The sequence below is a fragment of the Scyliorhinus canicula genome, chromosome 11 (genome assembly GCF_902713615.1).
Source record: "Scyliorhinus canicula chromosome 11, sScyCan1.1, whole genome shotgun sequence".
In the NCBI taxonomy this organism is placed as follows: Eukaryota; Metazoa; Chordata; class Chondrichthyes; order Carcharhiniformes; family Scyliorhinidae; genus Scyliorhinus; species Scyliorhinus canicula.
This window is the reverse complement of record NC_052156.1, coordinates 42580635-42604034: the sequence shown is the minus strand read 5'-3', so window position 1 is coordinate 42604034 and position 23400 is coordinate 42580635.

The following is a 23400-nucleotide window of genomic DNA, read 5'->3' as shown; positions in this document are numbered from 1 at the left end:
GACCTGGATTGTCAGGGGCCGGATGGAAGATGTGCATCAAGACCAAACCATTCTGATGTGCAGATGTAGGTGAGAATTGCCTGGGAAGTTTAAACTTTCAAATGGCAATTCACGGTTGCTTTGAGCCAGACCCTTGGTGTGTGCGTGCCAAGGATCTACGCACAGGTTAATGAAGCCACACAAAAGGTGGCCATCAAAATTAGGGCCATGTTGAGCAGCACTTTTCCTCCCTTATCTTGAGGGAACTTCAAAGGAAGTTCATTTTTGACCCCGAGGTGAAGCCGAAAATGCCTTCGAGTAATCGCCACAGCACAGGAATGGGCCAGACCTGCACCACGTACAGCAACACAGAGTGCCTTGCACCTGATGACTAGATTCGTATTTGCAATGGAGAGGGACTGCCGCTCCCACATATGTGGGGCAGCAGGGTGGCACAGTGGTTAGCACTGCTGCCTCACAGCATCAAGGACCCAGGTTCAATTCCGGCCTTGGGTGACTGTAGAGTTTGCACCTTCTCCCTGTGTCTGCGTGGGTTTCCTCCGGGTGCTCCAGTTTCCTGCCACAGTGTGCAGATTAGGCAGATTGGCCATGATAAAATTGCTCCTTAAAATGTCCAAAGATGTGCAGGTTATGTGGGGTAACGGGGATAGGGCGTGGGGTAGGATGCTCTTTCAGAGGGTCGATGTGGACTCGATGGGCCGAATGGCCTCCTTCTGCACTGTAAGGATTCAATGATACAAATAAAAAGCAAGCATCATAGCTTAGGCTAAAGATACTGAGAACCCTTCTGGCTGACATTGGATAAGGCAATCGTTTGTGAGTTGAACCTATGAGCTCACTGGCTTATGACTCAGTTCCGCAGCATCATGTAAACTACATGTTAAAGTGGTTACACCTTTTGCTGACAGAAACATTATGATGTAAACAGATGGTTGGTTTGTATGGTTCTACATACCAATGGCAGATCCCCACCCCTACTCTCTTACAGATCCAGAGATAGCGGTAACCCCAGGTTAAAGAGGTGTGAATTGTCTCAAGCCAGGACAGTTGGTAGGATTTTGCAAGCCCAGGCCAGATGGTGGGGAATGAATGTAATGTGACATGAATCCCAGGTCCCGGTTGAGGCTGCATCATGTGTGCGGAACTTGGCTATAAGTTTCAGTTCGGCGATTCTGCGTTGTCGCGCGTCCTGAAGGCCGCCTTGGAGAATGCTTAGCCGGAGATCAGAGGCTGAATGCCCTTGACTGCTGAAGTGTTCCCCGACTGGAAGGGAACATTCCTGTTTGGTGATTGTCGCGCGATGTCCGTTCATTCGTTGTCACAGCGTCTGCATGGTCTCGCCAATGTACCACACTTCGGGACATCCTTTCCTTCAGCGTATGAGGTAGACTACGTTGGCCGAGTCACACGAGTATGTACCGCGTACCTGGTGGGTGGTGTTCTCATGTGTAATGGTGGTATCCATGTCGATGGTCTGGCACGTCTTGCAGAGATTACCCTGGCAGGGTTGTGTGGTGTCGTGGTCGCTGTGCTGAAGGCTGGGTAATTTGCTGCAAACAGTGGTTTGTTTGAAGTTGCCTGGTTGTTTGAAGGCAAGTCATGGGGGTATGGGGATGACCTTGCAAGATGTTCATCTTCATCGATGATGTGTTGAAGGCTGCGAAGAAGATGTCGTAGATTCTCCGCTCCAGGGAAAGTACTGGACGTCGAAGGGTACTCTGTCAGTTGTGTCCCGTGTTTGTCTCCTGAGGAGGTCGATGCGGTTTTTTGCCGTGGCGCGTTGGAACTGTCGATCGATGAGTCGAGCGCCATATCCTGTTCGTACGAGGGCATCGTTCAGCGTCTGTAGATGTCTGCTACACTCCTCCTTGTCTGAGCAGAGACTGTGTATACGGAGGGCTTGTCAGATCATCGACACGGATACCACCATGTCCAGAAGCATGGTACATTGGTGAAACCATGCAGATGCTGCGAGAATGAATGAACGGACATCGCGCGACAATCACCAAACAGGAATGTTCCCTTCCAGTCGGGGAACACTTCAGCAGTCAAGGGCATTCTGCCTCTGATCTCCGGGTAAGCGTTCTCCAAGGCAGCCTTCAGGACGCGCGACAACGCAGAATCGCCTAGCAGAAACGTATAGCCAAGTTCCGTACACGAGTGTGGTCTCAACTGGGACCTGGGATTCATGTCACATTACATTCATTCCCCACCATCTGGCCTGGGTCTGCGAAATCCTACCAACTGTCCTGGCTTGAGACAATTCACACCTCTTTAACCTGGGGTTACCCCTAGCTTTGGATCTGTAAAGATTTAATTACCTGCAAATGCTTGTATTCTAAGTATTGTCTGGCATCTTTGAATTTGTCTATATATATGTTTCTGGAACATACCTCTTTATTCACCTGAGGAAGGAGCAGTGCTCCGAAAGCTAGAGTTTGAAACAAATATGTTGGACTTTAAATTCAGTAAGAAGTCTTACAACACCAGGTTAAAGGTACAGAGTGCGCAGATTGTGTGAACATCTTGCTTATTTTCCTCTCATTCTCTTGCCTCAAACCTGAAGATAACAGAAGTACCTCTACAAAGACAAAATGATCAGCCCCCTCCAGTCATTACCTAATATAAGTGAAAGCAAAAAGGTTCAATTGAGGTTTAGAGGGACTAAGGGCTAATGTTACTCATTGACGGAGTGGCAGTAGAGTGCAGAGTTCTGGATAAACTGAGATTTAAAGGGAGCACATGGCAGGACGCTGCCCAGCAGATCAGAAAAAGATGATATCCCAGCAACAGATAGGTCAAATATTGTTACATGTTATGGGAGGGGTGTTTTCAGAACCCCAAAATGTATCGTGGAGTTCAACCAACCCCCACCTTTAATGGATTTTGCTTTTGAAGCACGCGGCTTGTTCCCCAGGTGTAGTATTACAATTATGGACACGTGGTTTTTAAAACAAAACAATGTTTATTCCATGAACTCAAATTAACCTTTTAATAAACATTGGATCTTTTAACACCCCTTACTTCAAAGATAACCCCGAAAATAAAACAACACTACCCAATCCTGCAAACTGTTCCTTTACACATCCAAAAGACTTAACAAATCCTTCAAACAGAAGCACATTAGATTTATATTCAATACTGAGACCTTTTTACAATTCCGATTTCACCAAAGGATTAAGAGATAGTCCTTCATGGCAGAGATCACCAGCAATGCAGCTCACAGCCACACCCAAGCTTTCTTCAAACTGAAAACTAAAACTCCCAAAAAGCAGAAGTGCAACCCCCCCCCCCCCCCCCCCCCCCCCCCCCCCCGTGACATCACTTCAGTAATATGATCAGCTTAATTTCTTAAAGGTACATTTCTTAAACATCCAATTCTTAAAGGCACTCTCACATGACATACAGTTGTGGAAGCAGGCAGCAGGTGTTGGAAAGGATATGTGGTTGGAAGGTCAAATAGGATAGCAAGGTTGCAAACTGCCCAATTCAGCCTGAGAGAGTGGCAGAGTTGGTGGTGAGAGGACTGAGGACCTTCCCAATGTTCAGGACTGAATTTCAGACATGACCTGGCCACTCAGGGACAATGAAGAGCGGTTTCATGTGGAAACTGTTTCCTTTTTCTTCATGACATTAAAATGGGGCAGCATGCAATGAAGAGCCATCCAGGATAGATACCTGGGGATCTCCAAGAAATTATGTAGAAAGGGAATGAATCAGTGCTTCTCCACTATGAACACCACTTGAAGGAAACACCGAGGGTGGCAAGGGCAGAGAATACACTCTGGGTGGGGGACTTTCCAAGAGTGGCTCAGTCATACCACCACAGACCGAGCTGGCCAGGCCCTAAAGGACATAACTGCAGTAACTGCAGGTGGCGAGGGAACCAAGAGGGAAAAACATACTTGACCTCATCCTCACCAACCAATTGGAGGTTCCCCTCCAAGTCACTCACAACCCTGAATTGGAAATATATCGCCGTTTCTTCACGGTCGCAGGAGCTGAATCCTGGAACTTCCTCCCTCACAGCACAGTGGGTGTACCTACACCTCAGGGACTGAAGCTGTTCAAGAAAGCAACTCATCACCACCTTCTGAAGAGCAACTAGAGATGGGCAATAAATGCATCACATCCTGTTAGTAAATGTTTTAAAAAGCTATCACACATGATTTGGCTACAAGTGGAAGACAAGAATGGCACTAAGTAAGGAAAGTCCCATCAAGCTAGGAGAATGAAGTAATCAAACATATTAGAGACTGCAGATAACTAAAGGAGCTACAGTCAAGCAGGCAGTCAGAAATTGGTGTTTACCATTTTTACATAGAATTTACAGTGCAGAAGGAGGCCATTTGGCCCATCGAGTCTGCACCAGCTCTTGGAAAGAGCACCCTACCCCCTATCCAAGGTCAACACCTCCACCCTATCCCCATAACTCAGTAACCCCACCCAACACTAAGGGCAATTTTGGACACTAAGGGCAATTTATCATGGCCAATCCACCTAACCCGCACATCTTTGGACTGTGGGAAGAAACCGGAGCACCCGGAGGAAACCCACGCACACACGGGGAGGATGTGCAGACTCCGCACAGACAGTGACCCAAGCCGGAATCGAACCTGGGACCCTGGAGCTGTGAACCGATTGTGCTATCCTCAATGCTACCGTGCTGCCCTTTGGATTAGGACTCAATTTGTTCCTGCATGAGCATCAGAAACATACTAGGATGGCAGCAAAGGCTGAGAGAAAGTTGATCACTGATCTGAGACACCACAATATATTGACACATTTTGGTAAGGAAAGGCAGGTTGGCGTAGAGAGCAGTAGTTTGCAATGATGAAGCAGGGGTTTGGAAGAGACATGTGATAATAGCAGCATTGAAAAAGAAAGAACAGTGCCAAAAGAGAGGGAAGTATTCACAATGACACCACAGGTACAGCAAAAGGAGACATCCAATATAGGATGGAGCAGAACTAAGAAGGAGATGTGATTTTACACCAGCAGTGAAAATATCTATATTAATATTCTTAAATTTGCATGTGTTTCCTACTAACAAAACACATTTTGTCAAACTTGTACATTAACGTTTTCTTCTCTAAATGGGTGCACCTACATTTGTAATGGAAACTGCATGTGTAAATATTACAGCTTCCCACTACCATGGTGCTACCTCAATCCAGTTTTATACCTTCCAGCTCGACAGCTAGGACTGCAGGGGAAACCTTATGCAGTCACCCAATCTGCTTCTCAAAACTGTCCCAAGTTTTGCTGTTTGACTATAAAATGGTAAAATCAGTTGATGTAAATATGACAGAATACATATGACTGTAGCATGCCCCTGTTCCAGAATTGGTTCCAAAAGCAAACTATCTTACATTTATCATTCATCATTGACCAGCTGTTGTTTTGTTCGGTTTTCCTTTTGTTCCTACTTGAGAGATGACCTCTCATCACATCACAATAAATAGACGACACAAGGGAAGCAGCTGTCGATGGTGTGTGATCTCCCAGGTGCTGCAACACAATAGGTGTCATATTACAGAGAATTCACTGTTAATCTTGAGGGAATGCGGCTGTCATTCGTTGGCGGGGGGGGGGGGGGGGGGGGAGAGTACCTTAACTTATAGTGCAGTAGGCTGCGTCATTGTATTTGCAATAGTACAATGCATCCAAAGTATTCTGAAATACAATGCAGTCGATTCTCTTTAGGTGTCTAAATAACTCACAGCAAGATACAAGCAGGTTCATGCAGATGGCGAACAGAATAAGTGCAAATGGAAGCTCCTGGCACTGACATTGGACCTGATTAAATATCAACCAATATATTATTCCACACCAGTGTTGTGGTAATTTGTGAAATCTTACAGACGCCCTCTGGGTTTGGGTGGAGGCGAATTGCATCACCATGGTGGGGAGCCATGGGAAGATGCAAAGATAGCCAACGAGCTTGCGGCTTGAGCAGAACTTGCCTTTGTTTGGTTCAGTGGTTGATGTCAGGAGACTGGAATGCTGCTGATGAAAGGTGGTTCACTGAATCAGACTCTTGTGTTCCCGAATGTGTGGCAGGCATGCTGTAGGTTGCTGTGCATTGACCCACACACTAGCACACATTCCTGCTGCTGGAAAAGTGCCACTTCCAAAAAAATAATTAGCACCAAGGAAGTTGCAATTGAAGACGCTTTCCTCGATAATACTGATCAGAATTCAGTTTCCTCTTTAACAAAGACCCCCATTTTCTCGTAAAAATGCCTTCATGAAACATGTAACATTGCTTGCAAAACAAACATAAGCATTTCCACCAGCAGAGTGCAGCACTGTTACACTCAGCTCAACTGTTTTTTCATAGAATCACAACAGTGCAGGTCATTCAGCCCGTCAAGTCTGCAGCGACCCTCTGAAAGGATAGGGTAAGGGCCTAATCCCCTTAACCCAGTCACCCACCTAACCTTTTGGTTAACACTAAGGAGGACACGGTAGCACAGTGGTTAGCACAGTTGCTTCACAGCTCCAGGGTCCCAGGTTCGATTCCCAGCTTGGATCACTGTCTGTGGGGAGTCTGCACGTTCTCCCTGTGTCTGCTTGGGTTTCCTCCGGGTGCTCCGGTTTCCTCCCACAGTCCAAAGATGTGCAGTTAGGCGGATTGTCCATGCTAAATTGCCCTTAGTGTTCAAAAAGGTTGGGTGGGGTTTCAGAAATAGAGTGGAGGTGTGGGCTTTGGTAGGGTGCTCTTTGCAAGGGCCGGTGCAGACTTGATGGGCCGAATGGCCTCTTTCTGCACTGTAAATGTTATGATTCTATGAACTAAGGGGCAATTGGTCGTGGCCAATCTACCTAACTTGCATATCTTTGGACTGTGGGAGGAAACCAGAGCACGCGGACGAAACCCACGCTTTGTGTGACCTTAAGCAGCAAGAGTACCTGCTGAGACATTTTGATGTCATTGTGAAGAACTTTCCCTGTACCTATCTGTGTGAATTATGTACATTCATTTTTGAAACACAAAATGAAAAATGTATTTGCCCCCATGACTTGAGATAAGCAATTAGAACTTTCACTCAATATGGACTCTGCTTTTAACTATTTCTAAAGACAAAAGCAACAGTTTATATTGATTTACTAAGAACAATCAAACTGTACCAGGCTGTCAACTGTTAAGATACTTAATGATAGAGATTTACCATTTTGTACTGTTAAAAATTAATTGTTACTGATAAGGAATTTCATTCCAAGCCATTGTTCTGAAATCAACTACGCAGCTCATTATCTCCAAATTGACACGTTAAAAACATTGAATATAAACAAGGTTTTGCCCCCTAAACATGCACCAATCTATTTACTTGTTATTGAGAAGAACATACACCATTTGTTTTTCTTTAAAATGTGTTTGGTTTGGAGTCTTTTTGTTGAAATTTCACTGAACATTTTCCCACTGTACATGAAACATTGAAAGCCCTTCTATTACTAGCCTCCCCAAATGATGAAATAATTAATATTGTATAGTGCCGTTAATTTTGTTTTGCAGCTCCAGTCATTTTTGTCCAGTATCTTGTGTTAATGATTCCAGCGCTTCGTTTTAAGTCATCAGAATGGGTTACGTAATTGGGAAAGGAATCAGTTTTATTCAAGAAACATATTAATCTTTCATTGCTAAAAGTCGAAGCTTTCCTCTTTCATGCTGAACACTTTCCGTCGATAGTTCTCAACTCATTTTTAATTTTTTTTTAGAATACCCAATTATTTTTTCCAATTAAGGGGAAATTTAGCATGGCCTAATCCACTTAACCTGCACATCTTTTGGGTTATGGGGGCGAAACTTATGCAAACACGGGGAGAATGTGCAAACTCCACACGGACAGTGACCGAGAAGCTGGATCAAACTTGGGATTTGGCGCCTGAGGCAGCAGTGCTAACCACTGTGCCACCGTGCTGCCCTCTCAACTCATTTTAATGGATGTCCCATCAAAACGACCTACATTTGTGAGAACACAACATCCAGTTTGAGGGCTTGGAGCCATTAGAAGTAAAGGCAAAATTTAATTTCAATACAGCTGTCCTGTATAAGTCAAATATTCCCACATTTTTGGAATAAAGCTGACCAGAAAGTTTAAAAGATTAATTAATTCCCAGTATACACCAGATGGTACGGTGCGGTATGGGATGGGATCTACCTCTGGAACACAACACATCTTGGAATCAGTGAAAATTTTGACAGGACTCCTGAAGATCTGGAATTAATTATTAATAATACAGCAGCACGGTAGCATTGTGGATAGCACAATTGCTTCACAGCTCCAGGGTCCCAGGTTCGATTCCTACTTGGGTCACTGTCTGTGCGGAGTCTGCACATCCTCCCCGTGTGTGCGTGGGTTTCCTCCGGGTGCTCCGGTTTCCTCCCACAGTCCAAAGATGTGCAGGTTAGGTGGATTGGCCATGATAAATTGCCCTTAGTGTCCAAAATTGCCCTTAGTGTTGGGTGGGGTTACTGGGTTATGGGATAGGGTGGAGGTGTTGACCTTGGGTAGGGTGCTCTTTCCAAGAGCTGGTGCAGACTCGATGGACCGAATGGCCTCCTTCTGCACTGTAAATTCTATGATAATCTATGATACTCATTTTTTTTTAAAAGGACATCTGGCAATTTTCTAATTTGCCTGGTCTTCTCTTAACTTACCTTATTGACATCTTTAACTAAGGAGCCTTGGCACTTCATTCTCTCAAAAACATTTGTTATTTTTATGTTTTTCCAATAGTAGCTCAACAACTTAGTAGTAGTTCTTGAAACAAATGAAGTTAGTGGACAACTTAATCAGTCACAAAATAGTCCTGTTCAGCATAACCCTCTATTCCGCTAGAGATGGAAACCACGGTTGTAATTGGAATCATTATGTGACAGTGACACAAACCTCTGAAGGTTGTGGCCACATATCCAAAGTACTCGGGTTTGCCATTGCACGTTGATACATTGCTTTCTGAAGGGTTCTTGCTGGCCAGGTACTCAAATTGTTTAGCTGCTTTTGGCAGCAGGTAAAAGCAAAAAGACTTTCTACTAAAATATGCCAATTCCATTCCTTCAACTTAAGGGTTTTTAAAACTAGAAGTCGGGTGAAAAATGAATAACTTTCTTTTAGTTCTGAAAGGAGAGACTGGCATCAACAAGGGGAGAAGTGCATTGGGCTCGAAAACAAAAACAGAAAATGCTGGACAATCCTAGCAGGTCTGACAGCATCCATGGAGAGAAGAGGGAGCAAACGTTTCGAGTCTGGATGACTCTTTGGCAAAGCATTGCTCATTGGGCAAATGCTCAAGTACAGCTTTCCCTGATGCTCCGGAGTCCTGTCAAAATGTTTTACAGATTCCAAGATGTGTGGTGTTCCAGAGGGAAATTCCACACGACACCACAAACACACACTCCACTCCCAACTGACGTATACAGTAGGGAATAAATTCAGCTACTCCCACAGCATTAATTATAAAAATGTGCAAACATTTGAATGATATAATCGCAGCCCTGTTAAAATCAAATTTTATCTTTACCTCTAATGATTCCAGTGCCTCAACTGCAGGCTATCCCAAGCACCTCCTTCACGGTAGCATAGTGGTTAGCACAATTGCTTTACAGCTCCAGGGTCTGAGGTTCGATTCCCGGCTTGGGTCACTGTCTGTGTGGAGTCTGCACGTTCTCCCGTGTGTGCGTGAGTTTCCTCCGGGTGCTCCAGTTTACTCCCACAGTCCAAAGATGTACAGATTAGGCGGATTGGCCATGATAAATTGCCCTTAGTGTCCAAAATTGCCCTTAGTGTTGGGTGGGGTTGCTGGGTAATGGGGATAGGGTGGGAGTGTGGGCTTGGGTAGGGTGCTCTTTTGAAGAGCCGGTGCAGACTCGATGGGTCGAATGGCCTCCTTCTGCACTGTAAATTCTATGATTCTATGATTCACCTCTTACCGTACCAGTCTACTATTTGTCCTGTTCTCTTCAACCCAGGCTGACCTCAAACATTGCTCCCAAAAGCCATCTCGCCTCCTGCTTTCCCTTTCAAAAACATTCTGAACATTTTCCCACTCGCCCTCACTGACCTGATCTTCGCTACCTCCTCGCTCACCCTTTCCAATGGCAAAGGGAGTTACTTAAAATATATATTGAGGGAACTGTTACAAACCAAGCTGGTAGGCATCAAAAGTATTACCCCAAATTCCTCCATTTGGAAATAAATGTTTGGAGCTTGTTCCCCCACAATTCTTTCCTGACTATAAAAATCTCATTCTGACACACCCACTCTCCCTGTGGTATCTTCACTCCGGCTCCACCTAATCCACTTATACAATAACTCCCAAATGTCAGCATCAACTGATCTCTCACCCACAATAAAGTTCAGTTGATATTATACATCAGCCCTGACGTTATATTCTATTAAGCAGGTTTGATTAATGTTTCCATCCTCGGTAGAAAATGAAAATATTTTACTGCTTTCCAATTCCATGCACTGCAGTTAACAATGTCCAAACTTGCAAGTTTGTGCCCTTTGCATTAAGCGCCATCCCTGATGGCAACCCCAACTTCAGCAATCTGGCAATGTATTAAAAGGCAGAACTACTACATCTGGAACAGAGATGTTTTCCCAGAATCTGCAGGGATAGACTGCACTGTAACAAGTAGTGATCACATGTGGGAGTGTGCTGCTCATCCACTGATCCATCTTTATCTATCCTACCTGTCACATCCTTAAAAAACGAATAAATGTGTCAAACACCTTTTACCATTTCTTTGTCTGATCACGCTATGATTTACCCAGTACATTATTAAGACTTCCTTATTCATGGATTTAACATTTTCCCAATCATTATAATAAGCCATTTGAGCACCAAAAGGTTATTGTCTAATTCAGACAGTACATTTCCCCTGTGTTTTCAGATGTGAGCAGATCTGTTTACTTTGAGTACTTTGAGTATATGGCGTTTTAACCCAAATACATGGTCTGTTTAAAGTAGCCAATTGAATTTATTTTTTAGAAAACATTTTATTGAGGCATTTATAATTTTTACATTTTTACATATTAACATTCTGAATAACAGAGCGGACTGACACACGCACAAAGCCCACAGTAACATACCAAACTTCACCCCGCCCTAACTCCTAGCTGCCCATATATTAGGTTCCCTGCCCTTATTTTCCACTTCCATGCGTCCTCCCCCCTCCCATCCCCCCCGACATTACCCTCCTCTTTTTCTGCTGACGGTCACTTTTCCTTAAAGAAGTCGCTGAACGGCTGCCACCTCCGAGCGAACCCCTGTATTGAACAGGGGTTCGTAAGGTGAACTTAATCTTCTCTAGCCTGAGAAACCTTGCCATGTCACTGACCCACACCCCCGACTTTGGAGGCTCCGAGTCCCTCCATCTCAGCAAAATCCATCTCCAGGCCAGGAGGGAGGCAAAGGCAAAAATGTCGGCCTTTCTCCCCCCCCCCCGGGCTCCCGGATCTTCCGACACTCCAAATATTGCCACTTCTGGACTCGGAGTCATCCTCCCTTCCAGGTCCTCTCACATGACATCTGAGAATCCATGCCAAAATCCCCTCAGCTTCGGACATGCCCAAAACATACGTACAGATTCGCCAGACTTCCCCCACACCTCCCACATCTGTCCTCCGCCTCCTCAAAAAAACTACTCATCCGGACTTAGCCAATTGAAATTAACCAGCCTGTTAGGTCAGACGATTTATCATAGACTGTTTCAATCCATATTGTACTTTGGATCACTGGGTCAGAACCAGAAACTAACTGGAATTAGTTACTCCGCCTCAGATTCAGTACAGCTTCTACAACTTCAAACTAAAAATGGTGAAAAACTGAGAAAAGAAATTGGTACAAAAATAGCTTGAAATTGTAACAAAATGTGTGGCTGATAACGTAAATGAAATATTTAATATTTACACAGTCACAAACACCACATTTGGTTTTCATGTTATAAATAAATAAATGCAGTTAATGCCTGGAAAAGTGGGAATTTTCCAGTGTTGCATTGCTCAGGTTCCAAATGAAACAGATAAAAACAGGTGTGCAACCTTTCTTTCCATGTGACCAGTGATCTCCATCTAGTAACCAAGACAAATACAGTGTTAAGTAACACTTTGGAAAGTACCTGGCAAGTGATTGTCAGATTAGAAACAGAAAATGCTGGGAATATTCAGCAGGTCTGACAGTACCCACAGAGTGAGAAAGAGTTGTTTCAGATCATTGAGCCAACGTCTAAAGTATTAGGTCCTGGTAATCGACTGATGCCCAATCAGAATTCCTCATGCAACACCAACAAAAGAAAAAGTTGACTTTACAAGTTGGAGCGCAGTTGAATATCATTAGTTCTCTCATGATACCAAGGAAGAAGAATGATGTAAAAACGTGCTAGGACATGTTTATAGTGCTTATTATATATTGTGCAATAGATTTGGCACATTTCAAGATTTCAAGATCTTCACTAGAATACCTTTCATTATCTTACACAGAGCTACATGAATCAAGCAACTGAAGAAATTCAAGAAAATGCTGCAAAAATAACGTGGAGAGTAAGTTGTCGCAAGTTACAGATGAGAGCAGCAATCAGGCTAGCGTGGAACCAACAAGTCAGCCCCACCATTGTTGCTAAGATGACAGGTGGGAATTGAGCCGTGGTAATTGCAGCTTGATGTACAACACTCTCAATGTTTGTTTTTCTCCAATACTTATATATTTACAATATCTCCTACTTTGGAGAGATGCGGGCAGGAGCTTCAATTCCAACAACCTGGGTTTATCAGCAAATTCCAACATGAACAAAACGCCTACACGGCGTATACCGCGGTATACCAGGAAAAGACTCCAAACCTCTCCAGTATTCCCATGATCCAACGCACGGCAGCACAGTCTGTGCGGAGTCTGCACGTCCTCCCCATGTCTGCGTGGGTTTCCTCCGGGTGCTCCGGTTTCCTCCCACAAGTCCCAAAAGACGTGCTGTTAGGTAATTTGGCCATTCTGAATTTTCCCTCTGTGTACCCGAACAGGTGCCAGAATGTGGCGACTAGGGGATTTTCGCAGTAACTTCATTGCAGTGTTAATGTAAGCCTACTTGTGACAATAATAAACATTATTATAAATTATTCAGACTTTTGGAATGCGAGTAACCTCACAAAGCATGTCAAATTAGAATCAGTTTTCTAAAATAAGATGGAAGTTTTGTTCAATTTCAAAAAGTGGCTGCTTGAGTCTGAAAAGTATCAGCTGCAAAACTATTTGACTAGGGAAATGGGTTGGTGGAGGAAGGAGGGAAATCTCAATCATGCTAAAAACTCACGTGCCAGAAGGTGGCCACTGTAGAGCAATCAGAAGCCGAAACCACCACCACCACCCCCCCCCCCCCCCCCTCTCCTTAGCCAGAGACTCAGCAATTTGTGATGTCCCAGCATTAGTTAACACAGCACAGGACTGGATTTCATAAATTGTGACCCGCCAACATTATACAGTGAACTTACTGAGCCTCCAGCATGTAACAACTTGTGCTTTTCTTTTGTAGGAGGGGACAATGAATGCACAGTGTCTCAAGTATTCTCTAACTCTCAATGTTGAAACACAGACAGTTTTGCTACAGAAATGTTGTTGCAGTACTCAACATGTTGTTAGATCAGAACATTGTGGTAAGACCAATTATTTGCATTTGCCAAGCATTTCTGACGTGAAATTGCATGGACCATTGCCAGTTAAACTTTCCATGCCGGTATTCATAGTCTGCCAAATACAAAATATATTTTATTGTAATGCCATTATTTACATTACATCACTTATCTGGCATTTCGGGCAATTTTTTTGAAAGTTGCGTGCTTTGAAAGAGATAATTTAATTTGTGTAATGTGGAATACTGTGTGTGGTCTAAACTCATTGCAGCTGTTGCACATTATTTCCTGTGCAACACTGCTTCAGTATTTTCAGTGATAGCAGTGCAGAAATGAATCCTAACGTGATTACTTTTGATACTTTTAATGGACAAGTATAACAGCTGTAGCAAAGCAGACTACCTCAATACTTTTATTCATGCTTGCTGCAAAAGTTAGCTTCCATGGGCAAGCACTTAACATGAACCAAACTTTGACCTTGTATGTCAGATATCTGGGATAGCATTGCCACAATATGAGCCTTTCCTCTGTTGAAATGTACTCATGTGGTCAAGAATATTTCCAAAGTCAACAGCACTAAGTGGACAAAGACTAGAGGTTAGGCTTAAAAGCTAATAACTATTCAAAGCAAAATATCATATAGTAGCGAGAATAGTCAGATTAAATCAAACACTTTCACCGTTTAAAACTTTTTCACAAACTGCGAACCAAATATCTTAGCTACACACCACTGCACTTATATCTTACTGCAAATGGACTTTTGCATGTACTGAATTGGGGGGGGGGGGGGAGAAGAAAACTAATACTCAAGTTGCCTGAATCACACAATGGTCAGTCAACAATCAGACTAAAATGCCTGATCAATGAGAGTGTAAAGTGGGACAAGGACAAAGAGGAGAAGGGGAGGGAAAATCTGCGGTGTTCTCTACTTAGAGCAGTTATCACTTTGAAATCACCCAAATGATCTGGAGACAGTCTTTAGATTTCAGAGAGATCCTTATACAGCTGCTTGCTTTTCCTTCAGCTATCCAGCTCTCAAAATGAAACTAAAACACACCCTGTAGCAGACAGCCCAAAGCGAAAGTAAAAGAGACAGACAGCCCAGCTCCACCCAAACTCTGACATCACTGATAAACACCCATTTCTTAAAGGTACACCCACTACAGCTATTTTATAAACATCCATTTCATAATGCTACTCTCACATGACACCTCCCCCAAGAAAAAAAAATGAACCATCAACTTCAAGATGGTTTCATTTTTCACCTTTTCACTTTCCTTTAAGAAATATTGACAGTGAATATACGTTTTTTTTTAACAAAACAAAACACGCAAACATTTATAATAACATAGTCCATTTCAGTTCTTCTTCCTCCAACTGAACGCCTCCTTGATTGACAGTCTCTTTGAACAAGAAGGTCTCTGCACGATCCATCCATTTCTCCACACCTCGGCATTTCTCTTTAAAGTCAATACTTTAAAGTTCAATCTGATCACATCACAGAGCCTCTTGGAATTCTCCAACACTGGAGCATTGGTTAACACAGCCTTCAGGCAGTCAAACACTCCACTATCCACTGGTATTTTCGACGTTTCTTCAGCAAGACCGTCAGTGGAGCAACCACACAGCTAAAATTTGGCACAAATATTCGATCAAATCCACTCATGCCAAGAAATCGCATTATTTCCCTTCGCGTCGAGGGTTTTGGAATCTCTCCAATAACTTTTGTTTTCACATCCCGTGGGACCATTCGACACTATCCGATTGTATGGCCCAAGAAAGTGACTTGGGCTTTTCCAAATTCACTTTTGGCTAGGTTTACCACCAAAGCCGCCTCCTGAAGTCGATCGAATAACTCCATCAGATGCTTTTAATGTTCTTTCTGTATCTGGCTGAAAATTACCAGATCGGCGATGTATACCACAAAATTGGGTAATCCTGAAACGAATTTGTTAGTTAACCGTTGAAATGTGGCTGGGGCGTTTTTCATGCCAAATGGTATAACTTTGAATTGGTATATACCATCTGGAGTCACAAAAGCTGAAATCTCCTTCACCCTTTCGGATAAAGGTACCTGCCAGTAACCTTGAAGTAAATCCAATTTGGAAATAAAAGCTGATTGTCCCACCTTCTCAATGCAATCCTCCAAGCGTGGGATAGGATAAGAGTCAATTCTTGAAACTGCATTAACCTTTCCATCACTATTGGCTGCAACCCACTTCAATTATGCCATTTTAAAGCATACTTTCAATTTCCTTTTTAACCTGTGCTAATTTTAAAGGGTTAACTCTATATGGATGTTGTTAATTGGGACAGCATTTCCCACATCCACATCATGTATAGCCATTTTAGTGCTTCCCAACTTATCTCCACAAACTTGCCCATGTGATATCAATAACTCTTTCAGGTGAGTTTATTTTTCCTCTGGAAGGTAACTCAACAATTTATCCCAATTTTTAAAAACGTCCTCATTTTTCAATTTAATTTGAGGTATGTCAAATTCAAAGTCATCTGGATTTGGTTTGTCACTTTGAGTTAGAATCATTAAAACCTCCTCCTTTTGCTCTCCGTACCTTTTAAGCATATTCAAATGACACACTCGGTGAGTTTTCCTTCTATCTGGTGTTTGTATCACATAATCCACCTCACTTAATTTCCTTTCAATCTGATAAAGTCCACAAAACCTATCTTTTAAAGGTTCACCTACCACTGGTAACAATACTAAAACTTTATCTCCACTGGCAAAACTACAAACTTTAGCTTTTTTGTCCGCTACCCGTTTTATCACATTTTGTGCAACTTTTAAATGTTGTCCAACCAATTCCCCTGTTCTATTTAATCATTCCCTAAAATTTTACACGTAATCCAATAATGTAAGTTCTGATTTCTCACTCACCAATTTTTCCTGAATCAATTTAAGTTTTTACCTCATGACCAAAAATCAGTTCAAAAGGACTGAATTTGGTTGACTGATTCGGTGCATCCTTAATTGCAAACAGTATGAATGGAATTCCTTTATCCCAATCCTCTGGATAATCATGACAATAAGCCCTCAACATTGTCTTTAGTGTCTGATGCCACCTTTCTAACACTCCTTGCGATTCTGGATGGTGCGCATTTGATTTAAATTGTTTTCTTCCTAAACTATCCATAACTTCTTTGAATAACTTTGAGGTAAAATTTGATCCTTGATCAGATTATATTTCTGTGGGTAGTCCATATCTGGTAAAGAATTTAAGTAACATCTCCACAATCTTTTTAGCTGTAATATTACGTACTGGAATGGCCTCTGGAAACCTAGTAGACACATCCATTATAGTCAAAAGATATTGATTCCCACTTTTTGTTTTAGGAAGCGGTCCAACGCAATCAATTTAGACACTTGTAAAAGGTTCCTCAAATGCTGGAATGGGTATTAAGGGCACTGATTTTATCATTGCTTGAGGTTTCCCTGTCACTTGACGTGTGACATGATCGATAAAATTTAACTAAATCTTTAAGTAGTCCAGGCCAATAAAAATGTTTTTGTATTTTAGGTTGAGTTTTACTTACACCCAAATGACCTCCCACTGGTACCTCATGTGCTACTCGCAACACCTCCTTTCTATACCCTACCGGCAATATCACTTGATGAACTTCTGCCCACTTTTTTTCTGCCTGCATATGTAAAGGTCTCCATTTTCTCATCAAGATATAATTTTCACGGTAATAACACTCTGATATACACGCAGATTCCTCTTCCGTGTATGCTTTCTGTTACATCCGTTTTATTTCTATATCTTTCTGTTGTAACTCAGTCAATTTTCCTGAACTAAAAATATCCGCCTCATCCTGTTGAACCTAAAATCCTGTCCTTGTTCTTTTTCAACCATCTGATCAAAAATCGTTTCTGATAATTGAACTTCAACTTTATCTTCACTCTTTGATTTCTCCTCTTGTCTTAACCCGTGACTTTGCGACCTTGCTACTACATAATCTGGAAACATCCAGGATATTAGTCCTTCAACACTTCAGTTGTCTGATTTTCCACTGGTAGGCATCACTCCCACCTGCGATCCAGCTATATCATTACCCAAGATAAACTGTATTCCTGGACAAGATAGTTTCTCTATTACTCCTTGTTGCCTTTTCTAAACCACAGTGTATTTTAAGTTGTATACGGCGGACAAATGACTATGAGACTCAGTTTATAAAACAGAACAATATTTATTCACACGCACACAATGGTTATGGTTATTCAATCACACACCCCCAATGGTTCCAAGATCTTAACTTAACTTGGCAGTGACTGACAAGTACAGAGCAGATGCAGGCCTGTTATCAGTAGTTCCAGTCTTCTGGTTCTTTGTTAGTTGGTTATCAATCTGGTTCTCTTCTGGCACTGGTCTTCCTTCTGTTGGTAGTGTGGATGATCTCCTTCATCAGTCGGTGGAAGTCACCATTGTTAGTTACTGCTGCTCAAGAGAAAGAATGAATCTGTGCAGTAACTTATGTTGTTTGAATTTCATGACTCTTTCGGTGGCCGGTCTCTGGGTCATTTGTCAATTGATCAGGGCTCAATAAGCCTGATCGATGAAATCCAATCAGGGGCTGCCACATCACTTGTGGGGTGGGTACTCAGTGGCCATACTTGAAAGTGTTGGAAACATGTAGACCCTTCCAAATGAGGAAGTTATGTGCCGCTGTGTCTGGTAAACAATTGTGATTAACAAGACAATTCTATTGATCCTGTTCGTGGCCTGGAGATAGCCCTTTACTTATGTTATTTGCACCAAACTGTGAATTTGTTTGAAGTCTGCAAAGCCTTTTCCTGTAGTTTTATTTGATCTGCCTGTAGCTTGCTTGTCCATACCCTTGACCACTTTTCCCAGCATCCCTTGCTGGACACCATTTTAGGTGAATTCTACTCCCACTTCACCAGACTTTCCAACCTTACCTTATATAATGGAACACTACTCTTCTCACTCTGAATTCCACATACCACCACCTTTTCTGGCAATATTCTTCCTAAACTACATAAATCCTCATCTCTTACCATTAAAGATTGACTAGTTCCTGTATCTCTTAAAATTGTGACTTCTTTACCTGCTCCTTCTGGTACACGAGTAAATTTTACCCATGCAAGTAAATTCTTTAAAGAGATCTGGCACCTTCTTATCAATCACCTCTTGATCAGGCTGTATAATCTTTGGCACCTCCTTCGCTTCACTTGGGCTTTCCTTTACCACTTTAACAAACCCCACTGTCTTATCCTGTTTTACCACATCAGCTTTCCCAGTGCTTTTCTTCAACCACCAGCAGTGTGACTTTACATGGCCTAGTTTATTTCAGTGAAAATATTTGAAACTTTTCATTTCTCTTCCACCCTTCTGGATTTCTTTTTTAATCTGAGGTACACTGTCCTTATTATGTCCCATCACATCTCCTTTATCTTTACCACTTGAGTATTTCTCTTTTCCCCAGTTTCTATCCCTCACAGGCTGAAACGGATGCCGGAAACCAAGCTTTGATTTATGAACTAATTCATAATCATCTGCCATTCCCGCTGCTAACCTCACAGTTTTAACCCTCTGCTCTTCTCACTACATAGGAATTGAATTTTTAAACTCCTCCAAAAGTATTTTTTCTCTGAGAACTTCATACGTTTGCTTTATTTTCAAAGCCCTTATCCACCTATCAAAATTACTCTGTTTGAGCCTTTCAAATTCCATGTATGTTTGACCATGTTCTTTCCTTAAATTTCTCAACCTTTGTCTGTAAGCTTCAGGCACAAGTTCATATGCACCTCAGCTGGATTTTTTCACCTCCTCATAAGTCCTAGATACCTCCACTGATAGTGATGCAAACACTTCACTAGCCCTACCTACCAGCTTTGTTTGAATCAGTAATACCCACATGTCCAGTGGCCATTTCATTTGATTAGCCACCTTCTCAAATGAAATGAAAAAGGCTTCTACCTCCTTCTCATCAAATCTGGGCAATGCTTGGACATATTTAAATAGATCCCCACCAAGCCTTTGACTATGGCGCTCTTTCTCTTTATCCTCATCACTATCCTCCAACTGTACGTTTCCCTTTACATCTGCCAATTTTAGCTGACTGTCATGTTTCATGGCCATTTTCTGAAGTTCAAACTCTCTCTCTTTTTCCCTTTATCATTCTTTTTATTCTGCTAGGGCTATTCTTTCTTTGTTTCTTTGTTCTCTCTCCTTTTCTTTTTCCCTGATCTGTATCTCCCTTTCTCTTTCCTCTCTCTCTTTTTCTTTGTCCCGCATTGCATATTCAAGCTGCTTTAATTCTTTCTCATGTTCCAGTTGTTTAATCTGTAACTGAATTTTTGCCAGTTCTAATGAATCAGATTGCATCCACTACAGCTATTTTATAAACACCCATTTCTTAAAGGTACTGTCACATGACAGTAGGTGCAAATTAAAAATATAGATATTCAAAAGGTAATAGTCTCTGGATTGTTAAATCAGCTACAACACCACTTAGCATATGGTACAGAGATTAGAAAATTAAGGAATGTGGAAAGTTTTAATACAGGCACCAGAACTGCACAAAGAGGGAACTTTTAATTAGAATCTTAATTTAACAATCTTTATTACATTAACACTGCAATGAAGTTACTATGAAAAGCCCCTAGTCACCACATTCTGCCTGTTCGGGTACACTGAGGGAGAATTCAGAATGTCCAATTCACCTAACAGCACGTCTTTCAGGACTTGTGGGAGGAAACCGGAGCACCGGGAGGAAACCCACGCAGACACGGGGAGAACGTGCAGACTGTGCACAGTGACTCAAGCTGGGAATCGAACCTGGGACCCTGGTGCTGTGAAGCAACAAGTGCTAACCATTGAGTATATATTGTGCTACTGTGTATATAACGGCTCCACTTAAACCAGGTTGAGGTAATTGTCCTGGTGAATTGCATAAGTAGAGCAATGGGGGTGGGGTTGGGGCAAGGGTGGGTGAAGGAGAGCAAGAACAGAAGGAATCAAATGAAGGGAGGTTTAGAAATCCAAGACTGAGGCAGTACAGCAGTGTAGTGACAAGCAGAGTGGGACAGGGCGAGATAGAGTTTAAACAGTAAAAATGCATCACTGAATCAAAAGTCCATGCAATGAATAGTTGCAAAAAAATTGAGTAAGTGAAGCATTCACAGTAAGATAGATGAACTAATCAGGTGGCACAGTGGTGCAGTGGTTAGCACTGCTGCCTATTGGCACTGTGTTCCCAGGTTCGATCCCGGCCCCGGGTCACTGTCCGCGTGGAGTTTCATCCCCATAACCCAAAGATCTGCTGGTAGGTGGATAGGCCACAGTAAATTTCCCCTTAATTGGGGAAAAAAAGAATTGGGCACTTTAAATTTAAAGAAAAGATAGATGAACTGGTGGCACAAAGAAATAAATGGTTTCTTTCTGTGGCAACCACAGAGTGAGTGATCACACTCCGCACAGGGCAGCTCCAGCTCGATGGCTTTAGCTTGGGAACTTTATACCCATTGGTCATGTAGCTCCGGCAGGAAGGTGGTGCTGACGGTGTAGTGGGAGAGGTTCTCCCAAGATTGATCTACTGGCTACCAGACCCGGCAAAAGACAGTCAAAGACCTGGCTAAGGAACTGGAGGGGACCTGTGGCGCTGTATAATTGTGAAAATGGAGGAGGGGGAAGGCCCAGATGGAACAGTTGATGGCCTTCATCAAAGATGAATTTCGACAGCAAAGGAAGAAGATGCACGGTGACTGGTCGAAGGCCATGGAGGGAGCAGTAGACCAGATGGGAGGGGTGGATCCATGGAGGTTTGCGAAGCCGAGGGCCAGGGAATTTTCATACTTCTCCCATGTGCATAAGGCCTATTCCTGGATCGACTTCTTTGTTTTGAGTAGGGCGTTGATTGCGAGGGTGGAGGATGCTGAGTTTTCGGCGATAGCCATTTCCGACCATGCCCCGCACTGGGTGGACCTCGAGCTGGGGGAGGAGAGAGACCAGCGCCCGCTTTGGCGCTTGGAGGTGGGGCTGCTGGTGGACGAGGAGGTGGGGGGAAGGGTTCAAGGATGTATTGAGAAGTACCTGAGGCCAATGACAATGGGGAGGTCCGAGTGGAGACGGTCTGGGAGGCGCTGAAGGCGGTGGTTAGGGGGGAGTTGATCTCCATTTGAGCCCACAGGGAGAGAAGGCAGCAGAGAGAGAGGGAGAGATTGGTAGGGGAGATGGTGAGGGTGGACAGGAGATACGCGGAGGCCCCGGAGGAGGTATTGCTGAGGGAGTGGCGCAGCCTCCAGGCTGAGTTCGACTTGTTGACCATCAGAAAGGCGGAAGCTCAGTGGAGGAAGGCACAGGGTGCGGTGTACGAATATGGGGAGAAGGTGAGCAGGATGCTGGCACACCAGCTCCGTACGCGGGATGCGGCTAGGGAGATCGGTGGAGTTAAGGATCGGGGAGGAAATGTGGTGCAAAGAGGGGTAGACATTAATGGGGTCTTCAGGGACTTTTATGAGAAACTGTATCGGTCCGAACCCCCGGCGGAGGAGGGGGGGATGGGGCGCGTTTTGGACCGGCTGAGCTTCCCGAGGGTGGAGGAGGGGCAGGTAGAGGAACTGGGGGCACCGGTTGAGCCGGAGGAGCTGGTCAAAGGGATAGGCAGCATGCAGTCGGGGAAGGAGCCGGGACCGGATGGGTTCCCGGCTGAATTTTACAAGAAGTATGCAGACCTATTGGGTTCCCTGTTGGTTAGGACCTTTAACGAGGCAAGGGAAGGGGGGCTTTACCCCCGACGATGTCTCGGGCGCTGATCTCCCTGATTCTTAAGCGAGACAAGGATCCCCTGCAGTGTGGGTCATACAGGCCGATCTCACTTTTGAATGTGGACGCCAAGCTGTTGGCAAAGATCTTAGCCGTGAGGATAGAGGACTGTGTGCCACAGGTGATCCACGAGGATCAAACGGGGTTTGTGAAGGGGAGGCAGCTGAACACCAACATAAGTAAGCTCTTGAACGTTATAATGATGCCGGCGGTAGAAGGGGAGGCGGAGATTGTGGTGGCGCTGGACGCGGAGAAGGCCTTTGATAGGGTTGAGTGGGGGTACTTGTGGGAGGTGTTGGAAAGGTTCGGGTTTGGGGAGGGGTTTGTTAGTTGGATGAGGCTGTTGTATGAGGCCCCGATGGCAAGCGTGGCCACGAATAGGAGGAGGTCGGAGTATTTTCGGCTATTCCGGGGGATGAGGCAGGGGTGTCCCTTGTCCCCCCTGCTCTTTGCGCTGGCAATTGAACCCCTGGCTATGGCGCTGAGGGAGTCAGGGAATTGGAGGGGGCTGGTCCGGGGTGGGGAGGAGCACCGAGTGTCGCTCTATGCGGATGACCTATTGTTGTATGTGGCGGACCCGGTGGGGGGAATGCCGGAGGTGATGGGGATTCTCCGGGAATTTCTCAGGATACAAGCTCAACTTGGGGAAGAGCGAGCTGTTTGTGGTACACCCAGGGGATCAGGAGGGGGGATTGGCAGGCTCCCACTGAAAAGGGCGGTGAGGAGCTTCAGGTACTTGGGGGTCCAGGTGGCCAGCAGCTGGGGGGCCTTGCATAAGCTTAACCTCACAAGGTTGGTGGAGCAAATGGGGGAGGAGTTTATGAGGTGGGACATGCTGCCGCTGTCTCTGGCAGGTAGGGTACAGTCAGTCAAGATGACGGTGCTCCCGAGGTTTCTGTTCCTGTTCCAGTGCCGCCCCATCCTTATCCCGAAAGCCTTTTTCAGGTGGGTTAACAAGAGCATTA